Here is a 6,000-nt window from a genome sequence, read left to right as displayed (position 1 = left end):
TCCCGAATGCGAGTCCAGTGTGCTAACCACTGCGTCACCTCGCTCGGTGATTTGTGTGAAGTAAGTGATTTGTGAAAGGTATAGGTTAATGGTAGTCAGGTTCACTCTTTTGTAGGTATTATTGAAAGTCACATTGCGTTGCGCTAAAAATATTGTGTGTCAGTTTAGTGTTGATCAGAATAGGTAAAGAGCGAAATGTCTGAGCACGTTCAGTTCTGCTCAGCTGATTGAAAATCAAATAACGTAAGAGGTTTATCAGCACAGAAATTCATAAATTTTTCTAAGGGTACGTTTTAAGGGGAACGGTAGAGAGACCGCTTGAAGGTGGTACATTGAACGCTCTGCCAGGCACTTTATTGTGAATAGCAGAGTAATCACGTTGATGTAGATGTAGACGTGTATGCCCCGTTTTGTTTCACATCATGGCAGGCTATTCTGGCCTTATATTTCAGCAATATAACGCCCGCCCGCAAACGGTGAGAGTTTCTACTGTTTATCTCCTTGCTTGCCAAACCATATCTCGACCAGCAAGGTTGTTGACTCTTCCCCATTTGACGACATTTGGAGCATTACAGGCATGACCTTCCAACCATATCGTGATTTTGAGGATCTAACGCTCCATTTGGTTACTCAATTTTTGAATACCTTTCTCTTGAATAAACCATCCAGTTTACCTGAAACTGTGATCATTTGTTTGGGTGTACATGTACGTAATACCTACATGTACATCCGAAACTTTTGGATAATTCCTCCATCGTGCATCGTTCTTTCCTTCGTCTTAGAGTGCATTAATAAGAAAGATCATGGATTAACGATTACAAATGCGTCTTTTAGCAGATGAAGACCACAGTACAGGAAGTGCGGTTCCTGGTGGGTCCTGCGGGGTCGGCGCTGGGGTGGCTGGGCATGTGGCGGCTGCCCGGAAGCCCGCCAGTCGGGCTCAGGATGCTGAGGGCTGCTGCGGTGATCACCGTGGAATTCTTTCTCTGCAGCCTCTCTGTGCTGCTGCTTCTGGTGGACCCGCCTTCCGATGCGGAGAGCTACCGTGAGACCTGCTTCTTCACCATAGCGAGCTTCACCTGGCTGATACGGGTGAGTTCACGTACCTCGCTTGCTGATAGTTCCATCCCCATGCGAATAACTGCCACTGTGAGGAACGTAGTTCCAATCCGAAAGCAGGGTCAAGAATGAAGTAAAACCTTTAGCACTGAAAGCTCATTTGTTAAACTTACCAAAGTACAGACAGAACAGAATTGCTTCCTAACAGAGACTACTGATACACCCGCTAAACCCGCTGGGCAAAACAGGTAATAGTATTGTGGAAAGGGCCAAAGGTTGAGGTCAGTTTCTCCTTCTAATTGTCATTTATTAGGATTTAATAATCTCCAAACAAGAAATCTTAACAGATCAACAAGATAAAAATCCAATTAAGATAGCAATAAAATAATTTTAAAAAACAGTAAATATATGCAAAGTGCAATACAAATGGCTGAGGGTCACAATTAAAGTTCAAAATTCTAGAATGTAATACTGTAGAATTTTAAAGGCAGAAGGCTGCATTGTTCAAGCTTGAAAGATAAATTTACATCTACATCAGCATGATTACTCTGCAATTCACATTTAAGTGCTTGGCAGAGGGTTCATCGAACCACTATCATACTATCTCTCTACCATTTCACTCCCGAACAGCGCGCGGGAAAAACGAACACCTAAACCTCTCTGTTCGACCTCTGATTCCTCTTATTTTATTTTTATGATCATTCCTACCTATGTAGGTTAGGCTCAACAAAATATTTTCGCATTCGGAAGAGAAAGTTGGTGACTGAAATTTCGTAAATAGATCTCGCCGCGACGAAAAACGTCTTTGCTTTAATGACTTCCATCCCAACTCGCGTATCATATCTGCCACACTCTGTCCCCTATTACGTGATAATACAAAACGAGCTGCCCTTTTTTTGCACCCTTTCGATGTCGTCCGTCAATCCCACCTGGTAAGGATCCCACACCGCGCAGCAACATTCTAACAGAGGACGAACAAGTGTAGTGTAAGCTGTCTCTTTAGTGGACTTGTTACATCTTCTAAGTGTCCTGCCAATGAAACGCAACCTTTGGCTCGCCTTACCCACAGTATTATCTACGTGGTCTTTCCAACTGAAGTTGTTCGTAATTTTAACACCCAGGTACTTAGTTAAACTGACAGCCTTGAGAATTGTACTATTTATCGAGTAATCGAATTCCAACGGATTTCTTTTGGAACTCATGTGGATCACCTCATACTTTTCGTTATTCAGCTTCAACTGCCACGTGCCACACCATACAGCAATCTTTTCTGAACCTATTTGCAACTGATACTGGTCTTCGGGTGACCTTACTAGACGGTAAATTATAGCATCATCTGCGAACAACCTAAGAGAACTGGTCAGATTTTGCAAAATTTTAAGAGAATTAAGAAAAAAGGCCATAAGCCTTGAACTTTAGGTAGCTGACAACAGGTAATTAAACACCGGTGGCACTCAGAAGCCTCCAGGGATGTCGGTCTGCTATCGTTCACTGACGCGAGACAGGTCACCCAACTACACATGATATGTCGGAAATTAACCAGGGGACAGCCACGGACTGACCGACAAAACGACTTGCTTGCCACCAATCGGTACACGAGAACTCAAACACAAAAGTTAGGAACGTGTTTATCGACAATATGTATCTAATCACACAACATGAATGGACGTGGCTTGCGTAGTTGAAACCACTACTCAACTTTGACGTTCTGGGTCGGTGAACCACGAAGCTCGTAGCGATCGGACAGCTCCACACGCGCTCCGACACTGCGCAGGGACCGGCAGCAAACCCAGCGACTGCACCGCGCGGAGATATCTTCCCTGGTCCACAGCAACCGACCTAGAGCCTGCTGGTCCGTCCGCGACTGTTGCTCCGTCGCGACTGCATTGCTGGTGCGTCTCCCGTTCACTTCCAGTCACAAGGAGGCGTAAATACTGGTTCGTATCCAACCATGCAGAGGAAACACGCCCACTGGCTAACCGACATCCCTGCACCAAGAAAGGACCGACCCAAGTTCCACAAGATGGTAATTGAAGGGGCTAAGAAGTTCTCCGAGAAGCAGTCATACGTCGCGCGATGAGACGACCGACCTCCCAGAGCCAGTACGCCGACAACATTTATAATTATCGTCAGTGGAACTAACGCCAACTACACACACAACCTGAGAAACACTTGCACAAAGACCTGAACGATACAACAGCAACTAATCACGCACGAAGACAAATCGGGAGTCGATGCACACACACACACACACACACACACACACACACGCGCGCGCGCGCGCGCACACACACACACACACACACACAGAGCCGACTCATGAACGATCGGCGAGCCAAAACACGTCGTTCGGTAGGGCGACCTACAGACGATCCACCAAGACCGTGGCCCGGCTCAAGAGATGCGTGGAGGCAATGGTCGGACGAGCCATGTCGACGCAGAGCTCACTGCTTCTCCAACTGATTGCACTAGCGTCGCATTGCAACTCCCCGACTGGCTGGTCCGAGCTGCGCTCCAGACGCGTTCCAACTGACTGGCAGACCCGAACTCGTAACCCGAACTCACTGGCTTACGACAAACAACTACCGGGAAGTAACAGCAGTCCAGCAAAGATACTACGAGAGAGGATGTATCGATACGTGCTGCTAGCGCCGGTCTCTGTCAGGGAAAGCAGCAACTCAGTTACAGTAGTAATTCAAATAAACGTAGTCAGTTGGAAGTATGTTAAAAACTGGGTGTAAAATACATGATGACGGGAACTCGAGCCACGCACGGCTCAAGTACAAAATAACAAATATATGATAACCATAAAAGTTTGAATAAGTTTTCATTGTCTATACCGTTACGGTTATAGTAGTACATTTAAAGTATGACCTTCGACTGTAAATATTTCGCAAGGAGCAAATTTTAAAACGGAAATCCTTTTACATCTAATCTATCATATTATAAGTAATTTTACAGTAACTGACAATTTCAATTCAGGCATTCTGCCCCACTGGTATGTTAGTTAGGTAGGTACGAATTTTTCTGTAGTAAAATATGACGCTATTTTCAGATTACTCCTGAAGGACTTACATCACTAATTTTTCAAGGATATTTCCGAGCGCACAATTACTTTGTAAATTAAATACACATGTAAATGTTAAATATATTTCCCAGACTATCTTACAAAGAGAAGCTCTGAAACTGCATTTATATCTTTGAATAGTTGTCGCAATAAACTCACTTTCATACTGAAACAGTTAACTGATAAATGCTGCCAAATAAATCGTTTTAAAACCAGATTGTATGTCCTGAAAAGCCTGAAGTGTGTGGTCTGCACACATATACAGTCAGACAAATGTAATGTTTGTGACGTATGTTGGCAGAGCATATTCTTCATGCTGGAGAGTTCCAGACTGGAGAGCCTAGCGTCCATCTTGCTGGATTCGGCGAAGCGGTTTCCTGATGACGGCGTCGGCATCCGTAGCAATTATCGCAAGAGGACCGCCATGCTGTCCCTCCTCTGGCAGGTTAGATATTATTATGAGTCTCAATCACTCAAAACCGTGTGCGCTGTCAGTTAATGCAGTGCTTTTTATGGGCCAAGCTTGCGTCATTTCTTGTAGTATGACGGACTGCTTTAAATTTTCCATGAAAAGTATTAAGCGCTATAAAGAGTTCTGAAAAGTGATGGCGTAACTTGCAGTCACTGTAACATGTTTCACAATCTCCATCTCATCTACATCTACATCTACATGGTTACTTTGCAATTCACACTTAAATGCCTGGCAGAGGGTTCATAGAACCATTTTCATACTACTTCTCTACCATTCCAATCTCGAATGGCTCGCGGGAAAAAGGAACACCTACATCTTTCCGTTCGAACTCTAATTTCTGTTATTTTATTATGATGATCATTCTTCCCTACATAAGTGGATGTCAACAAAATAATTACGCATTCGGAAGAGAAAGTTGGTGATTGAAATTTGGTAAATATATCTCGCCGCAAAGAAAACTGCCTTTCTTTCAGTGACTGCCACCCCAACTCGTGTATCATATCAGTGATACTCTCACCCATATAGCACGACAACACAAAATGAGCTACCCTTCTTTGCACTTTTTCGATGTCCTCCGTCAATCCTACCTGGTAAGGCTCACAGACCGCGCAGTAATATTCCAGCAGAGGACGAACAAGTGTAATGTAGGCTGTCTCTTTAGTGGGTTTGTCGCATCTTCTAAGTGTTCTGCCAACAAAGCCCAGTCTTTGTTTCGCCTTCCCCACAATATTATCTATGTGGTCTTTCCAGTTTAAGTTGCTCGTAATTGTAATTCCTAGGTATTTAATCGAATTGACAGCCCTCAGATTTTTGTGATTTATCGTGTACCCAAAATTTATCGGATTTATTTTAGTATCCATGCGGATGACCTCGCACTTTTCTTTGTTTAGTGCTAATTGCCTTTTTTCACACCATACAGAAATTCTCTCAAGATCATTTTGTAATTGGAATTCCCCTGCAGATGAAGTTTTATCCCTCACGTAGTTTTCAGATCATGATGAGTCTCCTTCTAGTGCTGTACACTGACGGAAGAAAATCGCAAGACCAAGACGGGGTTGTACGACATCAACCAAAGTAGGTAGGTGTATTTCTACATCTGAAACGTGATGATATTTCAGATTTTTTACCAGCTGCAAACAGTGGCGCTAGAAGCGTCACTACGAGGATGCAAACCAGGTTTGCTCAAAATACGCCCTGTAACAGTCTTGAGCGTTAATTTGGAAATTTGTAGCAAGTTCCTATGGGACCAAACTGCTGAGGTCATCGGTCCCTAGGCTTACACACTACTTAAATCTAACTTAGAAAACGCTAAGGACAACAAACACACACACTCCAGAAGGAGGATTCGAACCTCCGACATGGGGAGCCCCGCGAACCGTGGCAAGACGCCCTAGTCCACGTG

The sequence above is a fragment of the Schistocerca serialis genome, chromosome 8, assembly GCF_023864345.2.
Source record: "Schistocerca serialis cubense isolate TAMUIC-IGC-003099 chromosome 8, iqSchSeri2.2, whole genome shotgun sequence".
Lineage (NCBI taxonomy): Eukaryota > Metazoa > Arthropoda > Insecta > Orthoptera > Acrididae > Schistocerca > Schistocerca serialis.
Note: the sequence above shows the minus strand (reverse complement) of the source record.